The sequence below is a fragment of the Triturus cristatus genome, chromosome 6 (assembly GCF_964204655.1).
Source record: "Triturus cristatus chromosome 6, aTriCri1.1, whole genome shotgun sequence".
NCBI classification, from domain to species: domain Eukaryota; kingdom Metazoa; phylum Chordata; class Amphibia; order Caudata; family Salamandridae; genus Triturus; species Triturus cristatus.
Window position 1 is genome coordinate 116,472,529 of NC_140589.1, and position 16,062 is coordinate 116,488,590.

General features: G+C 42.2%; 1 protein-coding gene across 5 annotated transcripts in view; it reads left to right on the forward strand.

Moving 5' to 3' along the window:
• LOC146816482 (exportin-5-like) overlaps window positions 1-16,062 on the forward strand; it is a 1,867,381-nt gene that overhangs the window by 125,643 nt on the left and 1,725,676 nt on the right. The window lies entirely within an intron of this gene.

The window sequence follows — 16,062 nt, forward strand, 5'->3', positions numbered from 1 at the left end:
CTTTCCCTATATAGGTACAGTTACTAATAGTAAGCTGATACGTAGATTAACTAGAACCCTTGAAGCAGTAGTGAACGAAACTATTTCCGCCTTAGGCAATTTAACAGAAGAGCAGTCTGCTATGCGGATTGTTGTGCTTCAAAATCGTCTTGTCCTTGACGTCATCCTGGCCGATAGGGGCGGAGCTTGTAGGGTCATCGGATCAAGCTGTTGCATTTTCATACCAGAAAATTCGCCATCTGTATATAAAGCCATAACTCGCCTTCATAAGATTGTAAGCCAGATACACCAGAATCCAGGCACCTGGACTTGGTCCGGTTGGTTTTGGAATGTATTACCTACCTTTGGATGGAAGGTCCTATCTTTCCTAGGTATTGGCCTTCTCATACTATTCAGTTGCTGTCTATGTCTACAATGTGGACCAGCGATCTGTGGTCTGTGTGCCACATCGTGTATTCCACCACCAAGATTTCATTCGTCCCAGAAGAAAAAAGAAGAACAAATGATGCTATATGAACAGATCAATGGATTAATGAAGATTGATATCTCTTGACGGGCAAGTAGGGGACAAGGAGGGAATGTGGAAATATGGATTTTTCTGATCAGTTATGTCCCCTATCTTGGACCCCAACGGTTTCATGTATGAATCACAAGTACATGTATGCTCCCTCCAGTTCCAGTTATGAAGACGCAAACACATGTGCGTCCACCGTCAACATGTCCTCTGTCAGATCCGCCATGAATAGGCCGGATATTCCATTCCTAAGTATGAAAGGCCACCGGCTTTATATGGTTCACTTATGCCATTTTACAGTCCAGGCAAGTAGGCCCTGATTCTGTCATCAAACTTTTCTTGCTTTCTGCCTCTGAAGCTCCAGTCTGAGCCTGCATCTGTGACCATGAACTTTGTCTCATTCTCTGCGCGGCTCACGAAGCCTGACATCAGCCTGCTGTCTGCCAAAAACTGTATTTCACCTTCGAAGTTATCTGCTCCGTTCCCTGCCCGATGCATTCCTGTCTAGTAGTTTAAGTAAACATTCTTCCAGCTACCGAGCAAAGGCCCGGCTTCTCTGTCCTTACGCAAGTAATTCATAGCCCTGTTACTATGGAAGATTTCCGCCCTCGCATCTAGTATAGACACTTAGACGCTTGTACACGCACTAACAGTCAGTATTGTCAGTATAGAATAAGATTCTACTCGAAGAGACCTCTCTTTTGGATAACATAGTTCTTTAAACATAGGATGTTAGATATGATTTGGGATTAGGTTGACTTGACCCTCCAGACTTCTGTCGCCACATGTAGAGCTAAATGTCAAGTCCCCTTCACCCCCTAGTCGCACGTCAATCACACGTCATGCTGCTGCGCGCGCATATCTGCCAAGTATTTCTGCTGACATTGCGAAATTCTTTCATGTAACCACCCTCTTATGACATCACATCTGATGACGTTCTTTAAATCACTCCCAGTTACGCCTATTTTTGCTACGTACGAATACATTATCACCACTATCAATTGTTACGCCTCTTGTATTTGCTTCACTGTAATGCCTATTGTATAAAAGTAATTGATTGTCAATAATGTATGTACTTCACTTCCTGAACCTTCGTGGTGATGGAACTTGGAGCAACCGATTATAATCGACCACTGGAATAAAGCCCATTCCGAACCTCTAATACCACGGATTCTGCCTCTTATTTACTGAGCTATTTTATTATGTTTCTGTATCAAATTAAGTCCCGGTAATTAAATTATTTACCACAGTGTGGAGAATTCACCTTGGACATCCCTTCATTCTCTGCCTTGACTCCTCGCCGTACCCGCTGCGCGGGTCCCGCTTCGCTCTTCGCTGTGCCCGGTTGTCTAGCTGGTGGTGAGCCTGCCTGCTGCTCTTAAGCCGCCCCGGCTGATTTTGGACTGCCGCTGTCTGTGTGTGCGTGTGGACGGGACCTCAGGGCTGCGAGCTGACCCGCAGGGACTCAGTGTACCAGGAGTCCCTGCGTGAGGCCGAGACCCGCAACACCTGGGTCGCTCTCCCTGCTTGCCCCGCCCCCGTCACACCACTGCCTTCATTACTGATTACTTTCTCCGCGGCGCGGGAGCGCGCGGGAGCGCCCGGGGCTAAGCCCGGGCAAAGTGCGGGCCGTCTGTGGCCGTCCGGGGCTGACCGTGGCTGGCCTGGGCCACCTCCCTTGATTTTCATCACAGGTATTCTGTTGCTATTTCCATCGAAGGGGTTCGTTGGATACATCGAACGTACGGTGACTGTGAAGAATGGGGAAAACTACACGGATGGCCACTCGTTCATCTGTTAAAACTAAAGCCCCAACTAAGACCCCTCTCCCAAGTTTGACAGCAATAGATAGGATGTTGCAAAAAACAATTGGGGTAGTCGCCAATGCTATTGAGAGCACCGAGAGGCGGCTATCACTACCCCCTAGTCTATGTTTGTTAACGCAACAGCAACAGGACACAGAGGATCACTCTAATGCCATGCTGAGTATGCAATTATCACAAGAATCTATTTTAATGGCCTCATATGCGGACTTTCCGGTCAAGGACTCGAACTGTGTTGTAATCTCGCAAACTATACCTCCTGATAATTTTATGACTCGGGAAAATAGGTTGTCTTTAACTCCTAGATTAGGATTAAGTGAGGGACAATCTAATACAAACAATGTGCCCGATCACAGGGAGGAGATAATTGTTTGTGAAAATGAAGATATAAACACTGTGGGTTTGACAAATGGTGCTACCTCCCTGCAGGAGATACAAGGGAGTAGACCAAAAACAAAAGTGGTGCAGAATGTACGCAAGAAAGGGAAACCAAAAGGCAAAAATAAGAAATTTGTATTACCCCCCCGCCAAGAGAATGGGGTTAAAAGAAAGTCAAATAGTATTGAACCCCCTAATCAAGATGATAATTCCACCCTACAAGAAGGAATTACATTGAGTGATTTGGTAGACTTCATGATAAAAATTGAGCAGGTAATGAAGTCTTTGATATTGCCAGTGGTAGGAAGACTAAAGACCCTTGTTGATAAAATTGAGGGCTTAGAAAAGCAAGGGGCAGGTACTTTAGAAACATTGGAACATTTTAGTGCACTAATTAGATCTAAAGCTGTATTAAATACCAATAAAACAGATGATGCTGTTATTAATGTTCCGCATACATTAGCACCTGCAACTCTACCTGAAAGGTGCGAGAAGGATAATGCACCCCCTATCCTACCTACGGGGGCAAATATGTCAAATGAAATAGATTCTGGTGGAAAAAGAATTGAAAAAGAGAAAGGTAAGGGATATGATGAGAAGGAGGGAATGGCAGACTTAAAAATCTATAATCGAAATGACAAGGATAAAAGAATATATATTGACCTCCCTCCACAGTCAATTCCCTATACCGTAGTGTTGACAGGGGTACCAGAGTTGAGCAACGGAAAGGCTGAAAATTATCAGGAACTCAAGAATAAGGTAATTCATTTGCTGAATTACAATAGGCCATTGCCTGGACAAACTCGTGTAGAAATTCTAGATGTTAGGAGGGTACACTGGATTGGACAGAGGCACAAAGATATTCAAGGAGATTGTATTATCGTGAACTTGAGGGACAGAAGAGCAGTGAGTTTTATTTGTCAATGGGAACCTAACTATAATACTGGCAGAATTCAAACTCTAGACCTAACCTACTTTTATCCGGTAATGGATCTAAGGAGAGATGATACCTGGTATTCCGGGGAACATAGGTTCAGACATAGAGGTAATGTTAGCCCAAATTTTAAAATCCCTTTAGCAAATAGATTTCAGATCCTGCAGGGGCTAGAAGATATTGACTGACTCAAGGGAGACAATAGACCCACTGATTCGAATATTTTCAAAAGTAATAAGTTAAAGGACCAAGGGCTTCGGAATACCATCACCAAAATAGAGACAGCTAAGGTGGTCCTTATTAGTGAGAGCCCACAAATTGAGGCACTTTGTGGTGAGGAAACACCTCTTGATAGTAACAATGATTTAGTGGATGATCAATCTAGTGGGGAGGTTTGGTCCCTTATGAGTTGGAATATCGCAGGACTGAGGTCCAAATTGGGCAATAAAAACTGGGAAAAACTGGTAGGCAATTTTGATGTTATTAGCCTCCAGGAAACATGGACAACTGAACCTATACACATTAATGGATTTAAAACATTATTTTCTCCAGCAGTTAGCTCAACACATGGTAGGGCTAAAACTGAGTTAGTTTTTAATAATGTGTATTACCATATTATAAGGATCACAGTCAACAAGGGGTTTTCCATAATTTTGATTAACTTTTATGATAACATCCAAGGAGAAGACCCAATGGATGTTTTTAGATTATTAGGTAGTAACATCACCTCAGCAATTGGGCGGAGGACAGAGGATACCTGCATTATTTGGGTAGGAGATTTTAACTGCCAATTATGCAGGAGCGCTGAGAATGGGTTATGTGGGATAAAATTAGATAGAGACATTGGCTTTAGTCATTTTGAACACTCTGGACGAGGGGATTGTTTAAATGAATTAATATTTGAAAATGATTTGGACTTTGTAAATAGGTTGATTAGTCCAGAAATCCCCTTTTTACCAACGTTTAATGGCAGAGGGGCAAATACAACTATTGATTTCGTCCTAATGACTTCTAGACATAGGGATATGATACGGAACTATAGAATCCTGGATTGCCCACTTAGTGATCATTTTCCTTTAAGCCTTAAAATAACCATGAGACTTAAGAAATATCGTGGTAGGGCCAAATCTAAAGTGATAATAGATAACATTGTTATGGCCCGTAAAAATGGTTATGCTCTAAAGTGGACAAAAATTTGCCCCGCAGATTTCCAGGAGAAACTAATAAAAAGCATGCTGCTCCAATTTTATGTATGTACAGATGTGAATGCCAATGATTCTGATTTTATTAATAATTTTTCAATGATTATTGCCCAAACAAGGAAGTTATTGTGGGTTGGTACTAATGGTGGGAATACAAGGCAGAAGAGGTGGTTTGATTCAGAATGTACTAAGGCTTATAGAAGTCTAAAGCATGCTCTACATGCTACAGAGAAGGATACTGATTTAATCAGGAACTGTAGGAGTGTCTATAAGCAGACCCTTAAAAATAGGAAAAATGCTTTAAAGCTGGAAGCATGGGATGCTTTATGTGACGCCTCGTTAAGCAAAGACTCTGCCTCATTCTGGAAAGTTGTTAATGCCCCTTTTCTAAATTTCAGCGACACGGACCCACTAGATGTGGCAATTACTGAGAGTGAGTGGGCTGAATATTTTGCTAAGTTGTATTCCACTGTACAGAATAATATGGAAAGTACCAATGATAATATCCAATTGAGAGATCATACACAGAGTAGTATCCAACTTGAACCTGAAATAACAATAACAGAGGTGCAGAAATGTATTGATGCAAGTCTGGCGGGAAAAGCACCTAGCCCCGATGGAGTCCCTGTTGATTTATTTAAAAACAACAAGGAACTATGGGCTCCAATCCTTACACGTTTAACGCCACTCTGAAAAGAGGCCTCCTCCCATCGTGGTGTGAATCCCTGATAGTCCCAATTTTTAAAAAGGGTGATCGTGAAAACTGCAAGTGCTACCGCCCAATATCACTCCTGGATTCTACTATTAAGATTCTAGGAAGGGTAATCTTAGATAGGTTACATGTATGGGCTAATGAAGCTAATATTTTAAGTGACCTGCAATATGGCTTTAGGAAAGGTCTTGGTACTATTGAACAGTGTTTGAATTTGCATATTTTAATTGAAAAATACACCAAAGTGAAAGAGGGACGAATGTTTTTAACTTTTGTAGATCTTACCTCAGCATTCGACTCAGTAACACATTGTAAACTTTGGGTAGTAATGGATAAACTGGGTGTGGATAAACTGATTATTGACTTCCTGAGAGATCTTTATGCAGGAGCATCGGCCAGAGTAAGATATGGAAAAAATGGTGAATGCACTAGATCCTTTGCAATCAAAAGGGGTGTAAGACAGGGCTGTGTCCTGGCGCCGTTCCTTTTTACACTCTATATTAACAACGTGGAAAAGACATTGATAACTGAGTGTAGGGACGTACCAATGGTAGGAAAAAGATCAATCCCAATTTTGCTATATGCAGATGACGCGGTCCTGATGGCCAGAACACCGCAGGCCATGCAAAGAGTAGTTACATCCTTTTCTGATTTTATGAATCAGCTTGATTTAAGCATAAACTGTTCTAAGACATTCACAATGCACTGTGGGCCGGGTGCACAGAGGAAGAAAAAAGCTATTTATATTGGAACTACCCCAGTAGAGGACACCTTAACATTTCCCTACTTAGGGGTCTTAATTGATAGTTCCGGGCTATGGAACAATACAATTAAGAGAAGGAAACTGTTGTACTGTAAATCTATCATGGCTTTAAAAAATTTTAGCCGAAAAATAGGGAGGAAACCAATTAAGGAAATGTTGACTGTCTACAAAGCGACTTGTGTAGCTATTGTCACTTATGGGGCAGGCCTATGGGGATATGCAAACGCCAGTACACTACAAGTGGTTGAAAACAATTTCATGAAATATCTCCTAAGTGTCCCACAGAGTGTTTCAACATATGTTTGCCATATAGAACTTGGGGAACCATACTTAGAAGATATAATAAAAACTGCACCAGTTCTATTATGGCATAGAATATGGACCGCAGATGAATCTGGTTTAAACCGAATGATCATGGAAAATGCGATGGGTCTAGAGAAGTGTGGGAAAATTAGATGGCTGAACTATATTAATAATTTTCTCACGCTATTAGGGCTAGGGGACTATTATACAGACCCGCCCTCTCTTTGCAATATATCTAGGAAATGTTTAAAAGATAGATGTATGACCTATTTGCAAGAGACCAGAGTTAGAATAGAGTTTAAGAAAACTACGGTAGTAGCCCATGAGCAAATTGTAATTTGCAATAGTTTACAGCCATATTTAAAGCTACAAACGAGTGATTATGAAAGGTTTTTACTGATACGTTTTAGATTTAATTTACTATTTAGATCACTCAGCTTTCCATCTATGAATAATTGGTCAAAAATTTTGAATAAATGTCCCTGTGATGATCTATCAGTGCAATCAGATATGCATATACTTTTCTTTTGTAAATTTTATACCAGACCAAGACAAATGTTTGTTGTTCCTTTGCTAAAAATGATGGAAATTAATCGGTGTCGCCCTGCTTTTTTAGCTGTACAGAAATTGGATAATATTTTAACAGTCGTATTTATTTCCTCATTCCTCAAAAATGTTTTTAAATTACGGAAAACAATTGAGATCTGAACTTGCTCGGTTATTCATATGTTTGGTTCCTATAATTGTTATTTTAATATATGTGTAGTTATGTCTTTGTACTTTTATGGTTATTTTGCTTTAATAACCGAATAAAGATCAACTTGACTTGACTTGAGTGGGGAGGTTTACTTACAGAATCCTTCCACCACAGTCGCTGGGCTTGTTATTTTGTTATAATAAGCAGTCATTCGTTTTTGGGTGAGGCATTTTCTGTTTATGTCGTGGAGTGATAGGGGGTCTTTTAAGAGAAATGAATCCTACGCATAGGAAATGCCCGACCATAGCAATTCGTCCCAAAGTTACGTGCAACCCCAAATCGGTCTTTCCGTGTCAGATATGCAAATGCAGTATTTATACGGTAAGTTCTAAGAAATACTTAGCAATTCAATTTGAATGGTTCACGAGGAATATGCTATTCACGCTCATTCTGTTCCTCCAATTTTCCGAAGCAGAGCACAAAAAAAGAGACATCTTTGTACCCGCGTCATGTGATGGACCCCTGGGGTAGAAAGCAGCACCATTCTTCGTAATTATAGACATGCAGAATCATTTCCTTGCCAGAGATAAATGACATTAGTTGGAATCCTTCGTTATTCCTATGACCTAAATGTTAAAGAAAAACATAAGATCTTTAGTCCTTTGCAGCCCTTAACCACAAGCAAAGAAGGATTCTCCTGTTACTGAGCAATATCTACTGCTTGCCCTTCCATAAAAAAAGCCACAGCCTACTTTTTTTTTGCGACATTGTATATTTTTTTATGAAGTTAAAAAGCTGAGAATTTATTCCCCAAAAAATGTATTTGCTAAAAATAAAGGTTTCTTCATTGAATACATGCTTAACAAAACAAGCATTGACCGCGATTTCGCAACTCGCGCGGGCGCGAGACGCGCTCTGTGGAGGGGGAGGGGCGAGCAAGACAGAGAGGCAGAGCGAGGCGTGCGCACGGGAGAGCGAGAGGAAGGCCATATGGCACCTCTGCTCGTAAGTGCGCGCCCGCGTACATGCACTCAAGCTGTAGGCCGGCCATGGCAGCATTTTTTGAAGTCCTCACTAAAAGTCTCGCCAGACGAGCGCATGCGCTGGGTCAGGCGAGACCTAAAAATGAAACAGGTTGGCAAAATAAAAGTCACAACGAGCCTCATTTAGAGGGATGCATCTGCTGATGTCAGACTTCACTTTGCTTTCCCCCGCCTGTCCTATGGTATGCTATCCTCCCTTGTTCATTCATACGGATCTAAATCGAGGGTCTGAAATTGTGCATCTTTTCTTTCGGGCACGTATTACTGTTTGTGTTTAAAATATTGTCGTGAAGTGGGTACGCAGGACAGGCACAGAAACCTACTTAAAATGACCATGGGAGCGATGTTGATGTAGTGCAGCTTTAGATAGGTTTCAATTTTGGGTTTGTTTTCTTTTGATCCGTTGCTCGTAGGGTGCCCTTTTCTAAAGAAAAACACACAAGAAAATGAGGGGTGAGAGGATAAAGATCCCTCTTCGACCTCCCGCTCAGTAATTTTATCTCACAAATAGAAGAGGGATAATAGCACTACGTGAAGGTGGATGAGTGTAGGCGAAATACATCAAATTAGTAAAACTGCCCTCACACACATCAAGCTGTGTCATGCTTCATCATAGGGCTGCTAACACACCTCCGCGCAAACCAAATGCTGGAGGTGGAGCAATAGGGAGGGGGAAGACAATACAACATAGAGTGTAAGATCACAGGTGAGAAAAATCTGAAGAGAAAGTTATGTAAAACTGGTATCGGGGAGTCCTTTTTATAATTTTAATATTAGGTACCCTGTCCAGATTTAAAACGAAAAATGTGGATGCTCGGTTGGGGAGCTTATAATGAGACGCCAACCCTCCACTCTGCAAAAGCGTCTACATGTTTCAACCGGCAAAATTAATACCCCGGCTTTCCTCAGGATTCTCAATACTGTGATCCCTAGGTGCTCACCCTACCTCCTTTAAATCCAGAAGTGAAGGGGATGTCACCTTTCCGAGTCAGAGCTCGGTTGAAAAAGTAGTGGACTCGAACTGGCGGGGTAGTGAGAACAGCTCCCTGTTATCACACTTATTTTTAAGGTCATCTGTCGGTGACATAGTTTCTCTCCCTGCGCCGCGTAGAACACATTTTCTAAAGACCGCACTTTAAATTGAATGACAACGTTTTTCCCAAGGGCCGCTCGTGCTATGCAGTGCTTTCTGATATCTGCATAGTTCCTGTAGCCCACCCCCGCCCCTCACCTCCACTGCAGAAAACAAGCATTTGCAATGCAATAGGACTCGCAGTTACCCAAGTTTAAGCTAATGGCATTGTAAATGACAATGCCTTTTATTTATGTTTTTAAAACGAAAACAAAAATAAAAGGCATTGTTATTTGCAACGTCAATAGCTCAAACTCGCATAAATGCTTGTGTTTTTTTACGCAATTGGTTTTGGATGGACTGCGTCGGAGCTCTAGTGTTTAGACATTCATACAGCCTACGGACAAAAAGAATTAAGTGATCGAGTACAAATAGTGACGCACATCTCCAGCACATCTTGGAACTATGTTTTAAATAAAGCGAAAGAGACAAACTTCCACATCGTCGACAGCCACACCTGTCGAGAATGTTAGTCTCTCGGTATAATGGAGGCGAAGAAGGAAGGTCTATTCAGGAGGTGCCCTTGATGCGGGGCAAAATACACATATTCCGATACCCACAAGCTCTGTAACCTGTGCCTGTCGCCTGAGCTTAAGGAGCAGGACTGCGCAGTGTGCAGCCTCTTTAAGCACAAAAAGACCCTACAAATTGAACTGGACTGACACCTAGCCCACACGATGGAGATGGCAACCGAGGCGGAATACTCCCATGGCGAATCCCACAGCGAAGGTGAGATAGAAGCTGAGGCACTGGTCCAGCAGGAGTGTGTAATCGGCAGCCGCCACTACATCGCCTTGGATAAAGACAGCTAAGAAGCAGAGTTAGGCGTGCAGGTTGGTGACGATGCCCAGCACGCTCCGCTACTAGGGACAGGGATGAAAACGTTGACCACACCAAAGGCCATGAGTACTATCACCCCTCCCCAAAGTAAGAAAATCTTACACCAGCCTCCCCCTCAATGCCATGACTTGCCACAGCCTTTGGGCTCTGATCAACACTGAGAGCGAGCCTTGGTGGGACGAGAACATTCTCAATCCCAGTCGGGCAAAAGGGAGAGAGGAAAAAGACACAAGGCAACCATTGGTGCCAAAACAGACATCGACACCCACGTCTACAAAACAAGACCTCTGCATCTGATAAACAGTCCGAGCCAAAACACCAATCTGAATTGGCACTTACAAACACAAGTCGACTCCGACAACAGACAAGGGACACTCTTCGACGCCAAAGAAAACCTTCCAGACATCAACAGCAACAACAAAGATGCCTTCGTGCGACAACATAGTCCATGATGCCAGATCAGATGGCAAAGCAATACAAAAGGAACCTCAACTTGAAGAGGAGGGAAATGTTTTTGAAGGAATGGCAAAAAATCATGAATACCAAATTAAAAGAACCAACCAAGACAGGGGGAACTGTTGTATGTAACACAGCCACTACCTAAACTGGTGGCAACTGAGTATAGGGCCACATCCCCATGTCCATTAGTCAACCTATGTCCCCTCATACACGGTCACCATCACCAACACAAGAATATGAAGGAGGAGATGAAAGCTCTGAGCACGAATAAGAAGATTATTACTCAGATTCACAAAGAGATACATAATGTAGTCCAGATCCATTGGAGGATTATGACAACGTCCTTCCAGATACAGACGTAGAGCCACCAATACCCAGTAAAGAGTTGCTTCCCGACGATACATCCTCCTACCACAGTGTGATACAAAGAGCAGCAGAGTATCAAAAGCTACAAAGGCACACAACAGAGGAGACAGATTTCTTAATGGAAACACTTTCTTAAACAGAAAGGTCTGTGCAATATTTGCCAATGATTCTCAATGCTAAAAAAATCCAAAGGCATTGTTAGAGATCCTGCAAAATCAAGGTTGCTCACACCAAGGACTGAAAGAAAGTACAGGCCTGCTCCCTTACAACCAGTATGCATGAAAGGACACCCTTGTGCCGACTAACTTGTGGTCACAACAGCAAGTTAATGGTTGGCATCACAAGGCACAGGGGAAGCTCCATCTCCTGACAGTGAGACTAAGAGAAATGACGCCTCAGGGAAAAGGGTGGCAACTGTCTATGCTAGTCATTGGTGCATTGCCAATTTTGTAGGCCCCCTGTCAATATGCAATAGAACCACCTGGGATGAAATGGTAGATCTGCTACATCTTTCAGAACAATACAAACAAGCAATGAAAATGCAAGAGGTCTCGCCCTCGTTTGTTAAAGCAATTCTGTTTGTAATTAGGTGGCTTTTTAGCTTTGCTTTTATTAGTGTTTTTCAAACTTTCATGTACATAATATGTATATGTATGCATGCATTTATATTTGTATTTATGTAGATATGTAGATGTGTGTGTATATATATATGTTTGTGTGTGTGTATATATGTGTATATATATATATATATAAGATTCCCCGAACACGTCAGCTCCACTCCTGTCGGGGCCGGTGCGAGTTCCCGGGTTCGGGTCCCGGTATATATTAACAGAAACTCCTCAAGGCTATGTCCTAGAAAAGGAATACTCGCACTCCAAGGCTCGGTCATTCAGAAAAGAATTTATTGGCAACGCGTTTCGAGCAGACGCTCTTCGTCTGTGGACTTGAATTACTCAACTGCTAGGCACTGGCTGAGGTATCATAATAAGGATGTTAATTGTTTTTCATTTTTTGGAATTGACAGGGTGCCAGCAAACCCCAGAGGGGGAGATCGTGAGAAACGTTTGAGAATTCTGGAGTCACAATATATCATTTTGCTTGAATCCAAGAACCCTTTTGGCCTCAATGAGGATGAGGAGCTTTTTGTCCATATATGATGTTTCATAAATGTAGCTGGAACATTATTATATATTGTTGTGTAATTAACAATGATTAATTGTCATTATCAAATTTTGTATCTGCTATTTGGTTTCCCCTACCTCCTTTCAAGCTGTGTTCAGAACTTTGTGTAAATATAGACGAAGAGCGTCTGCTCGAAACGCGTTGCCAATAAATTATTTTCTGAATGACCGAGCCTTGGAGTGCGAGTATTCCTTTTCTAGGACACAGCCTTGAGGAGTTTCCGTTAATATATATATATATATATGCATATGTGTGTGTGTATATATATGTATGTGTGCGCGTAGAGGTTGAGAGTGGTAGAGAGGTAGGGAGTGGTAGAGAGTAGAAAGTAGTAGAGAGATGCAGAGAGAGAGGTAGAGATGTAGAGTAGTGAGTAGTAGAGTAGTGAGTAGTAGAGTAGTGAGTAGTAGAGTAGTGAGTAGTAGAGAGTGAGTAGTAGAGAGTGAGTAGTAGAGAGTGAGTAGTAGAGAGTGAGTGAGTAGAGAGTGAGTGAGTAGAGAGTGAGTGAGTAGAGAGTGAGTGAGTAGAGAGTGAGTGAGTAGAGAGTGAGTGAGTAGAGAGTGAGTGAGTAGAGAGTGAGTGAGTAGAGAGTGAGTAGTAGAGAGAGTGTAGTAGAGGGAGTGTAGTAGAGGGAGTGTAGTAGAGGGAGTGTAGTAGAGGGAGTGTAGTAGAGGGAGTGTAGTAGAGGGAGTGTAGTAGAGGGAGTGTAGTAGAGGGAGTGTAGTAGTAGAGAGTGAGTAGAAAGTAGAGTAGTAGAGAGTAGTAGAGAGTAGTAGAGAGTAGTAGAGAGTAGTAGAGAGTAGTAGAGAGTAGTAGAGAGTATTAGAGAGTATTAGAGAGTGAGTAGGAGAGAGTGAGTAGTAGAGAATAGTGGAGAGAGTAGAGAGTGAGTAGTAGAAGGAAGTAGAGTGAGTAGTACAGAGTAGAGAGTAATAGAGAGAGTAGGAGAGAGTGAGTAGTAGAGAGTGAGTAGTGGAGAGTAGTAGAGAGTGAGTAGTAGAGAGTGAGTAGAGAGTAGTAGAGTGCGTAGTAGAGAGTAGCAGACAGTAGCAGAGAGTAGCAGATAATGAGTAGTAGAGAGTGAGTATAGTACAGAGTAGAGAGTAGGAGAGAGTGAGTAGTAGAGTGAGTAGTAGAGAATAGTAGAGAGTGAGTAGTAGAGAGTGAGTAGGAGAGAGTAGAGAGTAGTATAGAGAGAGTAGGAGAGAGTAGTAGAGAGTGAGTAGTAGAGTAGTAGTGACTAGAGAGTGAGTAGTAGAGTGAGTAGCAGAGAATAGTAGAGAGTGAGTAGTAGTGAGTAGTAGAGAGTAGTAGAGAGCGAGTAGTAGAGAGTAGTAGAGAGTGAGTAGTAGAGAGTAGTAGAGTGAGTAGTAGAGAGTGAGTAGTAGTGAGTAGAAAGAGAGGAGAATAGAGAGAGTAGTAGAGAGTAGAGTGAGTAGTAGAGAGTACTAGAGCGAGAGTGAGCAGAAGAGAGTAGTAGAGAGTAGTAGAGAGTAGTAGAGAAAGTAGAGAGTAGTAGAGTGAGTAGTAGAGAGTACTAGAGGGAGTACTAGAGAGTGAGTAGTAGAGAGAGTAGAATGAGTAGTAGAGAGTAGTAGAGAGTGAGTAGTAGAGAATAGTAGAGTAAGTAGAGAGTGAGTAGTAGAGAATAGTAGAGTAAGTAGAGAGTGAGTAGTACAGAGTAGAGAGTAAAACAGAGTAATAGAGAGTAGTAGAGAGTGAGTAGTAGAGTGAGGAGTAGAGAGGGATTAGAGGGTAGTAGAGAGTACTAGAGAGTAGAAGAGTGAGTAGAAGAGTGAGTAGAAGAGTGAGTAGAAGAGTGAGTAGAAGAGTGAGTAGTAGAGAGTGTAGTGAGTAGAGCGTGAGTAGTAGAGAATAGTAGTGAGTAGAGAGTGAGTAGTAGAGAATAGTAGAGAGAGTAGTAGAGAGTAGTAGAGAGAGTAGTAGAGGGTAAGTAGTAGAGAGTAACTAGTAGAGAAGAGTAGAGTAGTAGTGTAGTAGTGAGTAGAGAGTAGTAGAGAGTGAGTAGTAGAGAGTGAGTAGTAGAGAGTAGTAGAGAGTGAGTAGTAGAGAGTAGTTTTGAGTAGAGTGACTAGTAGAGAATAGTAGAGTGAGTAGTAGAGAGTAGAGAGTGAGTAGTAGAGAGTAGAAGAGTAGTAGAGAGAGAGTTAGTAGAGAGAGAGTTAGTAGAGGGTGAGTAGTAGAGGGTGAGTAGTAGAGGGTGAGTAGTAGAGGGTGAGTAGTAGAGAGTGAGTAGTAGAGAGAGTAGTAGAGAGTAGTAGAGAGTAGTAGAGAGTAGTAGAGAGTAGTAGAGAGTAGTAGAGAGTAGTAGAGAGTGAGTAGTAGAGAGTGAGTAGTAGAGAGAGTAGAGTGAGTAGTAGAGAGTGAGTAGTAGAGAGTGAGTAGTAGAGAGTGAGTAGTAGAGCGAGACTAGTAGAGAGTAATAGAGAGTAGTAGAGAGAGTGGAGAGTGAGTAGTGGAGCGTGAGTAGAGAGAGAGTAGTAGAGAGAGAGTAGTAGAGAGTAGGAGAGAGAGTAGTAGAGAGTAGTAGAGAGAGAGGAGAGTAGAGAGAGGGTAGAGAGAGTAGTAGAGAGTAGTTGAGAGTAGAGTGAGTACTAGAGAGTACTAGAGTAGTAGAGACTGAGTAGTAGAGTGAGTAGTAGAGAGTAGTAGAGAGAGTAAAGTAGTAGAGAGAGTAGTACAGAGTAGAGAGTAGAAGAGAAAGTAGTAGAGTGAGGAGTAGCGAGATATTAGAGTAGTAGAGAGTGAGTAGTAGAGTGAGGAGTAGAGAGTGAGCAGTAGAGAGTAGGAGAGAGAGAAGTAGAGAGTAGTAGAGAGTGAGTAGTAGAGAGTAGGAGAGAGTGAGTAGTAGAGAGAGTAGTGAGTACTAGAGAGTGAGTACTAGAGAGTGAGTACTAGAGAGATTAGTAGAGAGAGTAGAGTGAGTAGTAGAGAGTGAGTAGTAGAGAGTAGTAGAGTGAGTAGCGTGAGTAGTAGAGAGTAGCGTGAGTAGTAGAGAGTAGCGTCAGTAGTAGAGTAGCGTGAGTACTAGAGTAGTAGAGTACTAGAGTAGAAGAGTGAGTAGTAGAGTGAGTAGTAGAGTACTAGAGAGTAGAAGAGTGAGTAGTAGAGTGAGTAGTAGAGTGAGTAGTAGAGTGAGTAGTAGTGTGAGTAGTAGAGTAGTAGTGAGTAGAGAGTAGTAGAGAGAGAGTAGTAGAGAGAGAGTAGTAGAGAGTGAGTAGTAGAGAGTGAGTAGTAGAGTGTGAGTAGTAGAGTGAGAGTGTGAGTAGTAGAGTGTGAGTAGTAGAGTGTGAGTAGTAGAGTGTGAGTAGTAGAGTGTAGTACTGAGTAGTGACTAGTAGAGAATAGTAGAGTGAGTAGTAGAGAGTAGTAGAGTGAGTAGTAAAGAGTAGAGAGTGAGTAGTAGAAGAGTAGAAGAAAGTGAGTAGAGTAGTAGAGGGAGAGTGAGTAGAGAGTGAGTAGTAGAGTAGTAGTGAGTAGTAGAGAATAGAGAGTAGTAGAGTGAGTAGTAGAGTGAGTAGTAGAGTGTACTAGAGAGTGAGTAGTAGAGTGAGTAGTAGAGAGTAGTAGAGAGTAGTAGAGAGTAATAGAGTGAGTAGTAGAGAGTAGTAGAGTGAGTAGCGTGAGTAGTAGAGAGTAGCGTGAGTAGTAGAGAGTAGCGTGAGCAGTAGAGAGTAGCGTGAGTACTAGAGT